Consider the following 21339-nt stretch of genomic DNA (forward strand, 5'->3'; position numbering starts at 1 on the left):
TATTTTATACATTGTAATTATTTATGATGGGTGCACTTGATGTAGTATTTCAAACCTATGCATTTTAGGCAAAAGTGTGATCTTTATGTTTCTATAGTACACTGCAACATGTATAACCCCACCATTACTTGATATCACAAGTAAGCATAAACACTACCAGTAACATTTCATCCCAGGTGTTTATACACTCCCCATCACCCCAAATTTAGCATGAACACATCCCCTATACTTTGAAACAAAAATATGAATAAAACTCCACATATTTTTTTTACATCAATAAAGATGTATAAAAATACATATGTTTTAAAGCAGAAATTAAATACTATGTGACTTGATGTGTGATTGTTTTGAGTGTATTTTCACTTTTGTCTCTCCCCCACTACCCCTTTCTCTGTTTTTTTTTCTTTATTTTATTTATACATTCCTTTGTCTTTTATTATATTAATTCTCTCCTATTTATGTTTATTTTTCTAAAATTACAAAATCCCTTGGATCAACCCAGGCACATACCTCCCAGGTTAGGAAGTGTTCACCATCTGCCAATCTGGGGATGCCCTTACAGGATTGAGAGGTGGCAATGGTCCTGCAGGCACCCTGGCACATGGCAGCCTGGAAAGCCTCACTGAATGGGGGCTTCAGAATTTGGTTCAGGATGTACTGGAAGAGGTCGTTTTTTAGAAGATTATCCAGTTGAGGCTTCGCTGCAGCATATAGAAGCCCCATCTTCATTGAGGTCCTTCACTGCCCCACCATCTGGAAGTGGAAATGTTTGAAGTGATTCTTTCACCTGCACCCTCTTATCTACTTCCACCCACATTACCTCCTCACATACAAAAACACATTTGAAAAAATAGGGGGTCTAACCCTGAAAAAAGCAGTACCCCTCCTCTCCCACCTCTTCTAACACAACCCTCTTGATGTTTCCTGTTCTGTGTTCCTCTCTTTGTTGCGTTTTGTTTATTAAACCTTCCTAACTCCCCCGTTACATTCTTTAATGAAACTATCAGATTGTCCACACAAGGATACTCTTGCATAAAATATATTAAACCTTTTTATTTTTTTTTTAATTTTCAGTAATAAAAGTTGTACAATCTGCAGCTTGCCTCAGGTATTTTAAATGTGACTGCACATAGCCGCGTTCATCCTAATATCTGAATATCTATGAAATCCTATAAGTAATAAAAAGCTTATGTTTTTCACATATTCCTTCATATTTGATTAACCCTTGACTTTAGTTGTTTTAAACTTTAGAAGTAAGTAGGTGCTTTCTTCAAAATACCATATCTTTACCTTATTCATTGCAAATGTGCTGTACGTAGCTTTTCGACATATAAGTATAGCAGTGCTCCTTGAACATAATTGCTGCTTACATGTGAACTACTGGGCCATGAATAAATACCACCCTTAGTATTTTCTATTTAGTCCTAATTATTGCTCTATTTTCAGGAATATTGAAACTAATATAGAAGATTTGTCTGGATTTTACACAAAGTTTTATTTGTCTGATAGTTCGACAAAAGATAAGTTTTTCACCTTTCATATAACAAAAATATTTGAAATAATTATATAAACATTTTAGTGTAGGATTTAGTTTAACTGCTGCTGCTCAAGAAATATTAAATCTCATGAAAGTTAATAAAATGCTAATGGAATAATTACATATGCTCATTTTATTCAATATTCTATTTCATAACTACTTTGAGTTTCTTAGTAATAGTTGTGAAATATTATATATACATGGGGTTTATTTAATAAGCAACTCAAGCCTTATGCACAAGTCCCCAGAAAGGGAAAGAACACCAAAAGTTCATCAGGTTTAACAGGCATCTGCTGTCCTTGATGTAAACTGAAACTCACATGAGCTTCAGACAAGGAAGATGATGTTAACAGGAGAAGAGCCTGAAAGTGATTTTTTGTTTACTAAAGACACAAGTGAAAAAAAAATTAAATTATGAAGGGGATACAATCAGAACAAACAAAGTAAACTAAAAATAATTTCATATATGAATACATCCTCTCTTTGGACTTTGTATACTTAATGTATTGCAACAGCATTTCCAAAGAAATGAATGGCATATTCATTGGGTCTAATTGAATAAAGTTTGCAGATTTCAGTGTGTTACACTGATATCAGCATTAAACTTGTGGACAGCAATGTAATATGTAAATGTACCACAATGAATTCAGAATACCTCCATGCACAAGGGAGTGCTGCAGTAGCAACCATGGATATTTACAAATAAAGGAACCCACAAGTAATCTATAAGCAATGAAAAATTGTTGTTAAAGCACATTGTACATTATCAAAGTTACGGAAAGATTACCACAATTCAAGTATGCTAATAGTCCTCCATATATATCTATACCTACACCTACTCGTGGTGACAGGTGTTAAGCATCTTTGTGAGTACAGATGGTCCTGGGTTCAAGTACAGGGGATGGCAACTTTTCTCATACTGTTCTGACAGTGCAGCTTATACAAATAAAGTGTAACTTGCTGTAATTAGCATTTTGTGAAATGGAGGCATAGCTCAGTGGTAGAGCATTTGAGGACATAGGCAACCTGTAAATAATGCATCTCCCAGGCCCTAGCTTGTAAATGGTTCATCTCCCAAGCCCCTGCTTACAATTCTCATGGGTATTAGAACTTCTCAGAGATTTGGGATGCATGGCTAGGCTTAAAAAGGCCCTTATGATTATTAGCCTAGTAAACATCAATGGACCTATGAACCTATAATAAAATCCCTCCAGTAAGATTAAGAACAATTACGTAATATAATTGACTACATTACTATAATAAAAAATGTAAGCTGCATGACATTTATAATACACATTTTCAGAAATCTGTCCAGAAATGTTACAGACAATTATGGATATTTCCATAATTCATTTACTAACAAAATATTCTTCCATTAAAGCTCCATGCCCCTTGTGGTACATATCTTCAGTAATCTGTGCAATAAGCTCAGAGACAACTACAGATATCTCTGTAAGTCCTGTACTGATAAAATACGACTGCTTGCACTTACGGATTCAGATGGATTCCATAAAATTTCTAATAAAAAAATTAAAGGCAAAGGGCAATCATGGCCCATCACTACAGCTAACATTAGCTAACGGTGGGATTTCGGACTTGTGTGGGGAACACAAGTAACATACACACCCAAGGTAAGTGGGAGACAGAAGAGAAGATGTGGGGTATGGGTGAAGAAGAGGAACACAAAAAAGGGATGTCTGAAAATCTGAGGAAAAGTCAGAAGGCCATGGGCATGGGCAATACTTTTTGGGTGGGAATAGGCCCCATTTTGTTTCTTTTTAAGAATAAAAGGAAAGGTACACATAAGGAAAGTGGAGGAGAAGGACATCACAATAGGCATACCCATAAAACAAGTATCACAACACTTGGCAGATAATGGCTGTAAAAAAAACAGTAAGGACAGGTAAGTTACACAGATGGCATGCTGCACAACACAGGCAATGGAAAGTTATAAAACAGAGTGGGGATACATACCAGCCATGGTGAAAATCCATAACACTTATCTATCTATGCACTATTACATTTCAACATGTTGCAAACTGTGTGTCAGTCATACCTAGAAATGCATGGCCAATGGGAAATGTGTGTTGGATGGTAATAAATGAGGATCGCAGTACAAACTGGATTAAAAATCAAATATCCAAGAAGTCTGTCAACAATGCAAGTGTAAGCCAAGTAACCTCACAGACAAGCAAATACAGGTATATTAATTCTAGATAACTCCAGCATAGGATAGAACTGAATCTATGACTATGCACGTAAAAGGCAAACAAACCAAACACAATGCCAAACAGAAGTGCTGCAGAAAAAAGTAACAAAATATCTGCTACATACAGACATGTGTGTACACAACCCAAACAAATGTGTAATGGAATACATACACGTTACTCACATATGCCATGCCAAAGGCAACACACAGAGATATATACATATATATATATATATATATATATATATATATATATATATATATATATATATATATATATATATATGACTCTGAGTGGTCTAAATGGAACAGTCATAAAATCAAGGCCAATACAGGTACACACACCAATGACATGTAAGAATATTTACAAAAATATAACACTACAGTTTAAAAACTATATCAGGTTGTGTACATGGATTTAACAATGTACAATGGTTAACACAGAAGTATAATGAAAACAAGGAAGTACTGCAACCAGCAGCCAACAACTTGTGTGCAGATGTCTTGCATCATAAAATGGTCATAAGTTGGCATATGTTCACTGTGTCAGCAAAATCATACATGGCAATAATTAATAACAGTAACAAAATCAAACATATCTGCAAAATATAATAGGGAAATATGAACGTGGAAAGGAAGTGGACAACTTGGGCCCACATCAGGGAAAAGAAGGACAAGGTTTATTTTATTTATTTTATTTTATTTATTTATTTTTATTTTACATTTGTTAACTGGGAAAGTCTGACTGGATATATGTCCACTTTCAGTGGAAGCTCGGGGAGAAAAGCTCCACGTCTAGATAACAGTCAACAGACTAGTAGAAAACATTTATCATTGCGCAATGAAATCAGGTAGGTATTAGAAACACTACTATCAAGACAGCAGAAAATTTGATACATTACTAATGTATGTGTACAGCAAGCAGGGTGCTATAGAAGCCAACTCAAAATATTTTTAAGCAAATAGAAAATGTATGTCACATGGGCAGAATTATTTCTAATGTCCACAGAAATGACCATGTGTAAAACACACATACACAGCAATGTGAATCATATAACATCAACATGCATAGGTAAGCAGGCTAGGAATTCAAAGCACATGCACATATGCTGTCATGCAAATGCTGAATAAACAAAAGCAGGAGTATGTCACTCACCCTGCTCATTACTGAGCAGAGAACACTCATGTAGCATCATTACAACACATCAGCAGTAAGTCAGTGAATGCTCACAATGTGAAAGGTACAAATGTGTGTCACTATGGATCTGACTATGTGCAGACATGTACAATCAGTTAATGTGTACAGCTGTTTGCAGAAGGTGTGACCTTTATGGATGTGGAAGTTTAAGATACAGCAAACACAGCATAATGTACTGTTACCAAATAAATCATTTGTACCACTGTGAATAGATTAATGCTACATTGCTGTTGGATGCAGTCAAAAAATGAGGACTGTACTTAGCTTTGACATACTGTATATGGTCCCACATGGCATCAGTATTGGCAATGCATTGCATATAATGCCACATCATGCCAGGTGGGACATCATGACAACTGTTATCCAAAACACATGGGAAAACACATGCCCTTCTGCTGCACATACATGATAGGCAATGCACAATTCCAAACCATATCACAATGTTAGTGCTGGACTATGGACAGCATATGTTGTCTGTAATTTGGTCTTAGTAAAACCCAGTTTGCTGGCTAATTCTTGCTGCATTAGTTGCATGTTAACTGTCACAATGCATGGGCAGCTGAATGGGAGAGAAAAGTGTCACACACACATTGAAACATAATTAAATGCCACAGGATGATAACACATAAGCATGTCAGCTTCGTGGTATGCATGCACAGGAGTGCATATACAGTTCAATCAGTTGTATGGCAATCAGCATGTTGGCAGCATACAACTGCAGCCCATAGGCAATAAGGACTGTTGGAGCCTGGCTGATGGGGCTGAGACTCACAATTGACCTTACAGGCTATCTCCTAATATGAATGGCTCATAGCCAATATCCTGGAAGAATGTAACCATCGTGTCCTCATCTGTGTTTGGAACACATTGGTCACAACCTCCCACAGTTCCTACTGATAATTGTTTCTGTTCTGGTCCTAGCATTGTCTGCTCCTTGGTGCAGCAGGCATGATGGCTTGGGTAGGTGTGGGTCCAGCTTCCTTAATCATCATCAGCAGAGTACTCTGGCAGTGGCCTGGCATGTGTTTGTCATCATCATCTGATAGGAGAACATCCATGGGTCCCATGGTCTGTCAAGATGAATTATTCTGAAACATGAAAAGCAAATGTGTATCACATAGAACATACCCATGAATATCATATCAAAGCTTAATATGAAAATGATGTGCATATCTGTAATATAACATATATAACATGCCATATACTGGAGGGTTATGCAAATACAAATATGAGACTGAAAGTGTAGAAGCATACATAAACATTTTTATTTAAAGCACAATTCAGTTTTAAATGGTTCAACCATTAGCAAGTAGCATAATTTTAATCAACAGAGTTGTTGCTAGTGAATGTCTCATAATGCACATAACACATTCCCTATGTTACTTTACCTATGTTTATGAACATGTCTAATAACAGAACATGTGAGGTAGAATATATTCATCTCCAGTGTGAGCAGTACAAACAAGGCCATGCAGTGGTATGCATAGCAAAGCTTATCAATGAAAATCAGGACATCACCTGAACATTTGAATAATGGCCAGCATGAAACATGGCGACCATATGCAAATCAAGCACAAGTAACATATCCTGATATTTGAATGGAAGCATGCCTAAAACTCATATCACATTAATATAACTGAACTTTGAAAAAAAATATTTTGCAAATGTCAATATAGCATTATGGTGACCTGTACCAATTAATATTGCAGTCTGCCTTAGTAAATTGTTCATGTGAGTTTATGGAAGTAGGTCATCATTCCCTTTCTGTTTTTCTTGCATGTGTTCCCTGAACAGTTACGTGTGTGAGTGAATGTAAATGTAAATTTCAGCTGAAATTTTTCCTCTCAATCAACACCTGATTTCCTGAATAACTACTATTTACCACATTCCACACAACCATCACTAGTGAACATTTCTCTAATGCATTTTTGAAGCCGAAATACACTGTATCATTGTGGACCAATAATATCCAAGGATGCATATTACATCACATGAGACATGACCTCTGTGGTCTACTTGAATCACTTTTCACCTGTAGCCTACAATCAGGTTTTGTGAACAAATAATAGAAGATGGCTACAGTAATTATTCTGATCAAATAATTTCAAAACACTAATCAGGGAAAATGCATGCCCATAAGTCTGACCAGCTTTATATGTAGCCCCATGTAAAGATTCATCATGAACATAATAAATGAGGGAATAGATAATATGCAAATGCTGTCCCTTTCATAGTTTGGCTTTGTTAAAGGAATGTCTTCCATATTAAATGTGATGGAATTAACTGAGAGTGGCAAAAAAAATGGATGTGGCTAAGACTCAACCTGGCCAAGCATTTTGATGCATTTCTCAACTCAGGCATTATAGACAAACTCTTTAAATTAAGTATAAACCATTTTTTTCACCCTGTTGTTAGGGATATGGCTCATTGATAGGACCCAAAAGGTCAAAATAGATAAGGCCACATTCAACAAGAGCTCAGTCGCTAGCAGATCCCCATGGCTAACTACTGGCGTCACTGCTTTTTGGCTTCTATTTCTCTGAAGTAGAAGTAAAAGGTGAATGTTTATGGCTGACTAACTTTGCAAATGATTGCAAGCTGGAGGTTATCATTGACTCCCATACAGACTCAAGCATTCTTTAAGAAGGTCTATCTGTGATTAACAAATAGTGGCAAAGTCATGCTCTCAAAATCAATTGTAAGAATTGCATAATTGTACCCTTTGGCAAGTCACTGATCATGGATAATTAGCATGTTGATAATATGACCTAAACAGTCAAGCCAGTGGTCATAAATCTATGCATGCATGTAGACAGTTGATTTACCTTTAACCACCACATGGCCACAGTGGTGAGGAAATCCTTTTATGTTGCATATAAGTAAGGCATGGCAGCTAAGTTCAAAGAGGTCATCATCACACTGTAGTCTGCTCTCATCACAACAATCACAGAGTTCAATGCTCCCTTCAGTATGTACCTGAACTGGCATATACATAAACTACAACTACCTCAGAGTTTCAAAAAAACAAAGAATACAAGGTGTAACAAACATGCTTTACATAGATCCTTAAATGCATTTCCTTGTACCCAGTCTTATATACATTTCTGAAGTGTGACATTACAGTTGGATTACAAGGCATCCATAAACACCTCAGCTATGAATCTCCTGCATTTTGTAAGTCAAACAGCATCAGAAATACAAGGTCTTAGGACCAAGCATGCTGGAGAGTTAAATATATGTGTCCCACAGACTACACTTCCTATGAAAAGGTTAAAATCCATGTGTTGATGATTTTGTATATTACACAGTTTAAGCACAACATAGACTAATGTACATTGATTTTAAATTTACACAGGGATTGACACACATAACCATTATGGACAGAGCTACATTATAAATGCATGCCTCTCAATGTCCTATTTATAAACAGGACATCCTTATTCTTTTGTGAAAACTTATACATGCTTAGAGACAACCACCCAGGTCATTAGCATTTTAAAAATCTATGAATGTAAAAATCTAAAAATTGTCCTGTCTGCATGTAATGAATCATATGAACAGCCACCAAATGTCATTGTTAAAAGGAGAAAGTGATGCTGATAATATTGTGGAAACTAGGCAAACCATATGACAAATATCTGAGCCAGGCAGCATGCGAAGTGGCTGAACATATATCAGTATAATGTATACAACAGTAATAAATATTTCATATGTTCAATCACCACAGCCTGTGACATATGAGAATGCAATATATGTTATACTAACACTATTGTATGTGTACAACTGTATGCATTACCTGCCTACATTTAGTACCAATTAGTAGCCTGCAAAATGCAAAAACCCTGATGATTCCTGCTGATCATGAACTGTTGAAAAGAAATGTTTATCTGCACATCCATCAGCAAACCTGGGATATAACTGTGTTTAACAAAAACTTGCAACACCTGTGTTGAACTGAAGGGTATGCCACAACAGAGCACTGACACGGCAAACACTTAATAGACATGCTATGCATAACGGATCAATGACTGAACAACACATATAAATGTACCAACCCATACATCAAGCAGCAGTCAAAACTCTAAAACTTGTATGCAAAACATCCACCTTTAAAATGAATAACCAATACACCAATCCAACTCTTAATTAAGTAGTGGTATACATTTAAAAAACTGTGTGCTGAAAAATGGATTAATGCTACATGAGATTTCAGATTTTAGGAATAAAATCACAGTTTTAAGCAAAGTTATAGCATGATAATTTCACTTACCTTTCTGATGCATGATGGGCATTTATGCATTCTAAGCAATCTACACATCAATGTGAAAAATACAGGCCTGTGGTGAGGATCAGCTGCATTTCATGTCATAAAACAGAAAGAGTAATCAATATACCTCTCTCCCTTTGCTGTTCCTCAAGCCTGTGCATCCACTTGGTTGTGATTCCTGGTTTGGTTTTCATCACCTGAAAAAAACAGAAAAGGACAACTATAAATGATATATATTTCTCAGAACAGTTTCTAGACAATTTATTTTTGAAGAACGTTAGATAATCAACATACACATTTTTCAAGGTTACATATAGGTTTTAAGATTGATGAACACAGACATGAGAACAAGAGATTCAAACCTGCATTGACAATGTGCATCTAAACTCCAGCCACGAGAACTATCTGTCTAGCTAACCCATCTTGACTGAAATGCAGTGAAAAGACTTGGCTTTGTAATATCTCCTGGACAGACGATGCTCTACTAATATGGATTCTGTCTTAATATTTCAAAGAATGAACATGTGCTGGTCATGTAGTAAAGAGTTTGCAAAACTTAATTCATGGCAACACTGTGGTCAGAAAGATTTGCAGTAATGGAAGACATTCACTCCTCCAAGAGTAGGATAGTGTTGTGTGTCACAGAGTTTCTGTTAACTGAATCATTTCAGTTGCTGTACATAATGGACACAGCAAGGTATGTGAGAGGATCATGATATTTCTTGGCAAAGTGCACGCCACTAAATAAATACATACATACATCTTTCCTGTTTTGCATTTCAAATGTAAATCTGCCAATCCCACTCCCTCAAAGATAAAGATGATGTTGTTTTGAATTTAATGCAATAATTAATAATAAAACCCAGAACTTGAAACCACTTTTAAAAATAATACCATATTACCAAAAACATCTGTCAGACATATAACAGTCTGTAGCACACTTTACTGACCCTGCACTTAAAGAAATGCTGTCAACAGACCATTACAGATTTTGAATATGTTCATAGGAATATGATAAATAACCAAGTTTTTCATACCTATGCAAAAAATAAATGTTAACATCAATAACTGGAAAATGCTTCCCTAAAGAAATGCTGTTGGTGAAGTGTATCAAGAGAATAATTTCAGATGTTTCCTCTATGTGGATTAGAAAGCACAGCATGACAAAATGTAGTTGTGCTGACTGTTTTTTGTTTTTTAACAAACAGGTAATGCTTTACTAACCCTGGCATTAAAGAGGAGGTGTTAGCAGACCACTACATATTACGGATCATACCTCTCAACTATGCAGATTTTTGTGTCATACTTTTGGCCTGTTTCTCATAACATTTTGATTTTCTAGCAAATCATTGAGGACTGAAGTCAGAAAATAATGGCAGACATTTGAGTATATATATACTGCATACCCTTCAAAAAATCATAGTAATAATAAACATGTTATTCTATCAACTTTCTAAGTTTGTAAGAGCAATATTTAAAAAGTGTCTCTATTTTGGGGCCTATGTCCTGCTATTATTTATGGCTTTGTCCAGATTTCTTGCTCTTAGAGATTGAGAGATATGTTACAGGCGTATTACTAGGAATTCAATGACTAACTAAGTTATTAGTAACCCTGCACAAAATAAACGCTATTATCAATAAGTGGAATATGCTTCAGTACATAACTGCTATGTGTGAAATAAACCAAGAGAACAATTTCAGATGTTTTTCCTCTATGTGGAATGGAACTCACAGCATCAGACCTCCCAACCATACTGAATTACTCATTTTTTACCGAGTTTTTGGGTCCAAATGAAGGAGTGCCATGAATCCTGAGTGGCACCCCTTCATTTCCAATTTCTTTGCTTTTGTTTATTTTTTTAATTTTCTTGCTGTCGGAGCTGACGTCATCATGTGCGCGATGACGTCAGCTCCATCAGCACTACTCAAGGAGCTGACGTCATCATTTCCGGCTGGCTGCAAGCAGGCAGGAAGTGCTTTGCCTAGAATTTGAAAGAAGAGCACTACCAGCCAGTCAGTTGTAAGGGAAGAATGCTGGCTTTAAATCTGCTGCTGTTTCAGACAGAAATGTAAGGGAGGAATGCTGGCTTTAAATCTGCTGCTACCGAGAGAAATTCTGGCTTTGCAAGGGACTTAACTGCTTTGCTAGGGAGAATGCTGTCTTCAAATCTGCTGCCGACTTTTGCTCTAGGTAAGGGTGTGTGTGCTGCCACTGAGAGAAATGACTTAACTGCTTTGCTAGGGAGATTGCAATGGACTTTACTGTTTTGCTAGTGAGAATGCTGGCTTTAAATCTGCTGCCGACTTTTGCTTTAAGTAAGGGTGTGCCACCAAGAGAAATGACAACTGCTTTGCAGGGGAAGAATGCTTTAAATCTGCTGCCATTTTTCAGTGTGTGTGTGTGTATGAAAATGCCCCCAATGTAATACACCCGGTGGCTAGAGGTATTGAGGCTTAAACCTTGTACCTTTGATACAGGGTAAAAAGAGCCTAAAGTCCCTAGCCACCACCATTTCTCAGCTTTGCCCAGATTTTTTTTGTGCTAAGAGGTTGAGAGAAATAGTGAGAACTGAATTCACTAAAGGATAGCCATTATAAGTTTCAGTCTTCATATTGTTTAAACTGCTGATTTAGGATAGTGGTATGTTGCACTGACTGTATTGCATAGTGTTCTAGGTTCAAGACTTGCCAGTAACATGCATGGTGGTAACACATTTTATTCTAGCAACTTCCCAAAATTATACAAGTAATGTTTAAAATGTGTCTCTGATAAGTCCCTAGCCACCACCACTCGTGAGCTTTGTCCAGGTCTTTTGTTTTAGAGTTGAGAGCTATGGTGAGAAGTGAGAACTGAATTTGTACTCCCCCATTATTGGCTTTGTTTGTCCAGGCTTTTTGTGCTAAGAGGTTGAGAGCTATGGTGAGACGTGAGAACTGAATTCACTAAATGATAGCCATAAGTTTCAGTCTTCCTATTGTTAAACTGCTGATTTAGCATAGTGGTATGTTGCACTTACTGTAGTATATAGTGTTCTGGGTTCAAGATTTGCCAGTAATGTGCATGGTGGTAACACAACATTTTATTCTAGCAACTTTCCAAAATTATACAAGCAATGCTTAAAATGTGCCCCTGGTATTTGACCTTTTGCCCTCCCCCAAAAAAACTGAAATTGAAAAGTGCAAGAAGCTGTGCAAGATGCCTATGGCTTACACTCCTGTCATTCCGTTTATAGTTTGGGTGTGGAAGTAGACTTTTATGATAGAAATGTTCTGAATTGGGCAGTTTTATAATTATTGGTTCATGCATTTTCTTTCATTGCCTACAGTGCAGCCTACTGGAAAAATGTTCATTCAAACAATACATTTAAAATGTGCTCTAACAAGTGCGCTGTATTATACAAAGAATATAACTTAATAAAAGTCAGGAAGGTGTATCAAAGAAAAGAACATGTATGTTTCTTGTTTTGTGTGCAAGCGGCCAATGATTTGAAAACAAAAAGGTAATCTTTATCCACCACTGGCCAGATGCATTTTCTTTGGAGGCGGAGACAGTATTGCTTTGTTTATCAGATGTCTGTTACTGTTTGTGCATTTTTGTGCTGCAAAATGTAAAAATAAAATCCAAATAATCATTGTGGAAGTAAAGCAGTATGCATACATTAGTGTTTATGGTAAATGGGGCGAAATAGCCAGGTAATGGGACATTGGAATGGCTGCAGGGGGACTCTGGTGCCATATTTTGGTTGTCTATTCTTCAGTTTGTGTTCGAAAGTTGGTATCCCACAATTCCGTTAGAGTGGGTGGGGTTACGTAATTATGGATGAAAATTAGATGTTAATCAGAGTACAGATTTGTACCTATTTTTCATGGCCCTTGCCCAGATTTTTGATGTTTCCAGGTTGAGAGGTATGCACAGCATGCCAAAATGTAGGCAGGCTGGATGATTTCCTTACAGGCCAAGCTAAGAGAGAGGAGGTAGAAAAAACTTTAAAAACTGAGTAAACCACACAAAAGGAAAGTAGACATGGACTTTTTAATAAACGTAAGCTCTTTCAGCTAAGCAAATGCCCAGCCTTCATCAGACAAAAACCAGTTAACACAGCTTGGTTTTTATACATAAAATCTACATCTATAAGTAGCTGAACAGCCAATCACATTATCACAATATCAATTAAATTGCCTAAGGCTTTTACCAATCCTAAATCTAAAATATTATGAAAGTGGAAATCAGGATTGGTAAAAGCCTTTCTTCAGGTATGGTTATTGTGTGTTTTAAAAAATTTGTTTTTTAATATTTGTTTTTAAATAAGGCACGCATCAAGTTGTTTAGTCGAGTAGTAACTCAACAGATGATTAATATAGGCTTGTAAGAAGTTGTTCTATCTAATTAAAAGAGATAGGAACATCCTGTATCAATTTAGTAATGTGATTGGCTGTTTAGCCACTTATAGATGTAGGTTTTATGTATAAAAACCAAGCTGTGTTAACTGTTTTTTGTCTGATGAAGGCTGGACGTTTGCTTAGCTGAAAGCGCTTACGTTTATTAAAATGTCCGTGCAGTTTATTGTGTCAGAGTGCTTCTACTTTCCTTTTAAGAGAGAGGAGGTACTTTATGTTAACAAACAGGCACTTTTTGTGTTTATTCAAATTTCTGCAGAGAACTAATGGTTGCAGAAACTTCAAACACTTATTGGACATTTTACTGTAAAAAAATAACAGCTATCAACACATAACTGAAAACATATGTGTAAGCAATCAGACAGACATTCCTTTTGATTTAAATAAATGTGACTGTACTAACAAGTTTTACTTTATCAGGTGGAATGAATTGAAGAAGTTATGTATAAGTTCTTATGCAGACATATAATGCTGCAGTAAGTGATACTGTGGTACTATAATGGTCAACTACAAAATGTGCAGTCATCAGTGGCCTGGACACTATAGGCGTTAGTGATGCATGAAGACACTGGATGTGTTAAATGATGCCATTATATATTTTAAAACATGTGTACATCTCAAAAGTTCAAAATTATGTATAAACATTATTGAAGAAATTAACAGCATGGGAATCAAACCCAGACTTATATAGGCATTAATTCTATATCCACTTAATTATGCTCATGAGCTAGTTGTCATTATAGTGGCTTAAGGGTTATACAAACATCTGTCTTCTATATGTATATGAGACACAGCTATATCTCTAAATTCCATAGTAATTTTCAGGTATCTGTAGGGTAGTCATACTTACTGTAGGGACCCACTGGCTGTCTTTGCACCTCAGCGAACCTCAGATGAAGCTCTTCAGAATCATTATAATGCAGGTAACAATAGTGGTGGTGAACCTGCACTCAAGTACGGTTGATCCCTGTATGTCTTAGATGCTCACCTGCAATCAAGTTCCAGATGTCTATCATTGTAAGTTCCTTGGAATAGCTCTCATTTGATACTCCACTCAAGCATACATGGTCAGCATCTATGTGGTCTCCTTCTTGCTCTATTCCAATGCATAGATTTGTCTCAGCCTCCTTGAAGTAGCCATATTGATCCTCCAATGGAAAATGTCTGATAAATGCAAAAACAGAAAAATGCTCACTGAAGTCCTACTCATTTTGCATTAACAATGATCTGATCTGTAAATGCATCAAAATCAATATTTGAAAGTGGCATTGATGTCATGTAATCAGATCATTAGAAGATAACTGGCATGTGCCGCACATGGTATCAATAACTATTGGATATTTACACAATACACTTGGGTCTACATGTAGCCAATTTATGCAGAGTTGTGCAAATGGGATTCCAAAACCTAGGCAAAAACTGTACTTAAAGATGGATACACATTAGGTGCACTTAGGGTCTGTGATTCAAATTGACAGGTACATTGGCAAGTGGTAGCATTTCTGTATTGCTGATTATGACATCTGTTAAAGTTATTCATTCTCAAAGGTACATGTTTAAATTTAATTTTTATTGAAAATGTGAGCTTTAAATGAAATTGCAAGTTACTAGACTAATGTTTTATTGACCTTTATGCATACAGGTGTTGCTAATTTAATTAATTGATTTCATTCTCATATGCAGTTGTATAGACAGATTTACTTTGCAAATGTGAACAGTACATAAAGACAGATTTATGGATCATCCATACTTCTTACTAGTAATTCCTTACACTCTGTGGTGTAATTAAGGAAACCTATGGATTTTGACACTGTCTGTATGTACTATACTCTTTAGATGTTAGAGATATTTCTTCATTCATGTGTCTTAATCAAAGTATTAATAATATGTTCTGTTGCTGTCACATATGTCTCTTCATTGATGCTTTTTAAAATGTTAATAGTATGTTCTTTTACTATTAAGGATATTTCTTCATGTATACTTCTTAAAAGTCTTATCTCTACTGGCTCAATATAAAAAGGATCTTTACTGTCTGTGGCTTGCCTATGGATTCTGAAATTTGCCTACATTTTCCATATGTTGTTCAATTGTTAGTTTGTGTAATATTTTTATGTGAAGTGAATGCATGACACTGTTGTCTTTGGAGTTCTATTCAACAGATTTGTAGTGTTTGGGGTTCTAATCCCACCCACAGATTCTAAATATATCACAAATTATGTTCTGTATGAAGGCATTGTTGTTACATTTTATATGTTATATTAATATTTCTCACTGACAGTGTTTGACAAACGTTTGCATTACACAGGAATGCATACTGTTTATGTCAATGTACATTGTCCACAGAATCATTTGCATAAATGGGCTCACACAGGAATATGATCACGTGCATATCACTGTCTTTCAGATGGCCAACTGCCCTAGAGGTGACAATTTCTCCCCTCAAGAAAATGACATCATAGTCAATGCTCTCTAACAACATGGACACAGACTCCCTGGCTGTTCTGACAATACAATTTGGAGAAATTAAATCTGGATCAACCTCACCAACATGGTAAATACAGTTAGAGGTCACAACAAATCCCGTGATGCTTGTTGCCTATGTTTGACACAATCCTCTGTGCAGCAACAGATTAAGATGATATAAGAGATTGAGGGATGCCATCTGTGGTGGACCACCACTGACCACACATGATGACAACATCACAATATTTCTAGCCTCACTGCATACAGCAAGAGGGGACTGGCACATACCCAGTGGTGGGATTGGACCTGAAGTTCCAGGCCAGATGTGTATGTCTTTCTTTCCATGACATGGCTAAGAATAGAGAAAGTCACTGCATATTGCTGTATTGTTATTTTGATTTATAGCAGCAGATTTGAGCCATGCACACATATCCATGCAGGGTGATGATGGTGAACATACGTTTAGTCAGATGTAGTCATACAACTGCAGTACAGACAGAACAGTCCAATCAACATTTGTAATGCTGCCTGTATTAACATACACAGGTCCATCTATTTTGGGTCAACACCAGGGAATGGCAGGTGAGTGTCTCTATACTGTGTCACTGTGACCACTATGTGTTATTGTCTCAGATTCATTTCATGGTACTGCTGTTTACTGTCCTATTATTTTCCCAACATTGTACACTACAGGTACATTCAGTATGGGCCCAAGCTGTGCAGGTTTGAGTTCAGACAGACCAGGTATGTTACTGCAACAGGTTCATAGCTTGCATCAGTGTGTAGCACACATGTGATACATGACATTAATGTCAATATTTTTCAACACAGGACCATCTGGCCTACAGATGCAAGGTCCTTCACGTGAGTATCTGTAACCCCTACTACTATGTTGTATATCTGATGCTGTCAGTATTGTTTTTGTTAAATACATGTCAGTGGTGACTTTCTCTTTAGTTTCCCACTGCAGGATCCACAGTACAATCTACAAACTCTCCACAGCGGGAGTCTGTCAGTGGTATGCTATGAACTATCATTCATTCATGTCACTGCTGTTACTGCTGTTGTTGTCATCCATTAATACTCTCTCCTCCTTCCCATCAGCCTCATCAACTGCACAAATAAGTGATATGAGTACGTCAAACCTTCTGTATGTTTTAACTGTGTTCAGACGGTTAATAGTGGCAATGATGTGATTAATAATGCTGATTTTTTTTCCTGAATATTTGAAGTTTATCCGAATTCAACAACACTGTCTTCCCATGAGGAGTTGTTGGTGTGTGTTTTCTTTGTATTCCTCACATATATCATGTACGTTGGCTATGTAACCTTATTGTATACTCCATGTTATGTAGATTTCATGAAACATGCTTACGGAACACCTCATGTAAAGTCATTATTATTTCTAACATTGCAGTGTGATAGATATGTCATATGTCTTTGGTGCTATCCAGTATATAATGTAAGCACATTGTCTCTGATCTAAGATATGCACCTCTTCTTTTAGCACATTAATTATCTGTAACATCCATTAGCCATCCAGGGATCTAATGTGTCTCAGCATGGTAGCATGGCCCCTGACACACAGGACATTGATGTGATGATAGAATCCATCCAAGATGTTGACAGTGATGTTGACGCAACTATAGGCTCACATATAAAGGGAAACTTGTCTTGAGAATGATAGGACATTGGATGTTGATCAGAATAAGGGCACTGAAAGTAAGTTGTGTACACATACCATAAATGTAGATGTTTGAGTGTATTCACTGTTTCAGTCATCACATTTTGGTTATCCCTGTCGGGGTAGTCCTCGGCCGGCCCGAATACCAAAGGCTTAGTATTTCTGCGTCGGTTGCTGTTGTTTCAAGACGGACATCAAGTCATAAGTAGTATAAAGTAAGGCAGCCGATGCCATTACATCAGTTTTTCTTGCCCTAACCTGTCAGAAGCCCCCAAGTGGGAGCCAAGTTCTGGTGGAAGAACCCCACCAGTAGAAAGTAAATACCAATAAGTCCCTTGTAAGGAAAGAGAAGAAAGAAGAGGAGGATGGAGGGAGGGGAACCAGGATTGCAACAGTGAATACACTCAAACATCAACATTTATGGAAAGTGTACATAACTGTACTATATTCTTCATGTTTCACTGTTGCAGTCATCACATTTGGGTCGATTCCCAAACTGAGGAAAAGGGTGGAGGCAGTCAAGGAAACTAGGGGCTGGCTAGGATGCCATGCAAGACTGCAGAGGTAAAAACCTACTCCTGGATTTGGAGAAGATAGGCAGGTCATAATGTTTGGTGAAGGTGGGAACAGATGTCCAGGTGGCAGCCTCCAGGATGACCCTGGTGGGGACTACTCTGAGGAAAGCTGCAGAGGTGGAGGCTTCTTTGGTGGAGTGAGTCCTGAGCCCATTGGGGGGGTTTCCATGTTGTTTGTAGCAGAAATGGATGCAGTGTGCTATCTATTTGGAGATGGTTTATTTGGAGATGGCTTTGCCCTCTGCCCCTGCAGCAAAGCTAACCAGAAATTGATCAGACTTCCTGAAGAATTTAGTCCTGTCTAGATAGAATCTGAGCTGTCTGTGCACATCTAGAGAATGCGGGATCCTTTCCTCCTTGTTCTGTGGGTTAGGAAAAAAGGTGGGCAAATGAATGGATTGGTTGAGAGCCACACTGGACACCACCTTGGACATGATGGATGGGTTAGTTCTGAGGGATACCCAGTCAGCATGGAAGATGATGAAGAGTTCCACAGCCATGAGTGCTTGCAGCTCAGAGACCCTTCTAGCTCAAGTGATGGCCAGAAGGAAAGCTGTCTTCCAGGAGAGAAAGTTTAGCTCTGCTGAAGAGGTAGGTTCAAAGGGGTGGGGGGGCTTTTCCAATACAAAGTTAAGGTCCCAAGCTGGGGCTGGTGCTCCTCTGGCTGGCCTCAAGTTGGTAGCACCTCTTAAGAACTGTTTGATCAGAGGGTCTGAGAAAAGGGGCTGCTCAGTGGGAAAATGAGCAGAGATATCAGAGGCATGAATTTTAATAGAGGAAAAGGAGAGTTCACTGTGTATCAGGTCAGCTAAGTAATCCAGGATGAGAGGGAGGAAGGGCTGTGCTGTATTGGCTCCCTTAACCTGAATCCAGGTGCAGAGCCTTTCCTATTCATCAGCATAAGACTTCCTAGTTCTAGGGCATCTGGCCTTACATATAATATCTAGAACCTGTTTGCTGAGGTTGGCAGATTGATTGGGGGTTAGAGAATAAGCCAAGCTGCCAAATTGAGCACCTGCAATTGAGGATGCATGAATTCCCCCTTCTCTCTGGGTCAGGAGGTTTGGAATCTGAGGGAGATGCCAAGGTGGCAGAGGGTCAGGCCGTGCAGCAAGGGGTACTGTGCTGGTGAGGTCAGTCTGCAGCTATAAGAATTGTCCTTGTTTTTTCCTCCCTTAGTTTGAGCAGTACCCTGGGGATGAGAAGTAGGGGAGGAAAGGCATAGACCAATAGACTGACCCAGGAGAAGGACAGGGCATCCACTTTCTAAGCCCTGCAGTGATGCTCCATGGTGCAAAACTTGCTGAGCTGATGGTTGGTGTGTGAGGCAAAGAGGTCAACCCTCAGGGGTGCCCCATTTCTGAGTTATTAGGGTGAAGGTTCTTCTGTTGAGCTGCCACTTGTGTGGGTCTAGGAGGTTTCTGCTTAACTGGTCTGGCAGAAAGTTGAGAGAACCTGGGAGGAATTATGGTAACAGGTGGAAACACATGGCAGAGGCTGTGTGCCAAAGGGTCATGGCCAGTCTGCATAGGGGGTAGGACTGAGTCCCTCCCTTCTTGTTGATATACCACACCACAGTTGTGTTCTCTGTTTTGATTAGGAGAGCTCCTGGGGAGAGATGGGGCTTGAAAGCTAGCAAGGCATATTGGACAGCTATCATCTCTTTTTGGCTGATGTGCAGATGGATTTGCTATGGGCTCCATTGGCCCTGTATGCATCTGCCATCCAGGTTGCACCCCAGGCATAATCTGATGCATCTGTGGTGAGGGTCTGGGCAGCATGGGGTGGTGAGAAAGGTAGTCCTTTATTGAGGGAGTATGCTGTTGCCCACCAAAGAAAATCGTTTCTGAGGCAAGGTATTATAGGTATAAAAGTATCCAGGTCTTGAGAGTGTTGACACTAAAGGCTCTTTAGGTACCATTGAAGTTTCCTCATATGCAGTCTGGCATATGGAAGGAGTAGAATGCAAGATGCCATGACCCCCAGAGCTTGCAGGAGTTTCCTTGCAGATAGTGTGAGCCTGGTGGCTAGTTGAGAAAAGTAGGCTGTCAGGAAGGTTTGCTTTTTTAGTGTAAGGAATGCCATCTGGGATGCTGTGTAAAGGCTTGCTCCCAGGAATATAATTCTTTGGGTGGGTGCCTGTTTGGTTTTCTTTTCATTGATTGTGTACCCTATGGAGGTTAGTAGGAACTTTACAAAGGCCAGGTGCTTGAGCAGCTTTTCCTGGCTGTCTGCCTGAATTAGGCAGCCATCTAAGTATGGGTAAATCTGGATATTCCTTTGTCTGCAAAAGGCAATGGCCATAGCCAGACATTTTGTGAAAACTCTGGGAGCAGTAGATAAACCAAAGGGAAGCACAGAGATCTGAAAGTGCTGAGATCCTGCTCTGAAACGGAGATATTTCCTACATGACTCCCTGATAGGAATGTGGAGGTAGGCCTCCTTTAGGTCTAGGGTGGTTAGCCAAGAATCCTTGTAGAACATGGGTAGCAGTTGCTGTAGGATGAGCATTTTGAATTTTGGAATCACCAGAAAGGTGTTTAGAATGGATAGATTGAGGATGGGGCACCAGGTTCTCTCTTTCCTGGGTACCAGAAAAAGTCTGAAGTAGAAACCTTGGCCTTTCTGATCTGCAGGAACGTGCTCTACTGCGCTCAAGAGAACAAGAAAATAACTTGCTTTTGCACCTCTGCCCACTGGTGTTGAGGTAGATCTGGGAACCCTTTTGGAGTTGAAAGGGTGTGGAAAGAAAATTTGTATCCCTGGGACACTATGTTGAGAACCCAGTGGTCGTTGGTAATGGTGGCCCAGGTGTTTGAATGAAAGGAGAGTTTTCCACCTAGAGGTAAGTGGAGGTAGGCAGAGGGAGGGGATGGGGGAGAGTCATTGCAAGTTCTTACCATAAGGAGGTGGCTTAGAACCCCCTGGTTTTGAAGTGGAAGTAGTCCACTGCTTAGATCTCTGCATTGCCTGTGGCTGCTGTCTGTGGGGTCTAGTTCCCTTGGGTC

The sequence above is a fragment of the Protopterus annectens genome, chromosome 4.part1, assembly GCF_019279795.1.
Source record: "Protopterus annectens isolate FY-2018-M chromosome 4.part1, PAN1.0, whole genome shotgun sequence".
Lineage (NCBI taxonomy): Eukaryota > Metazoa > Chordata > Ceratodontiformes > Protopteridae > Protopterus > Protopterus annectens.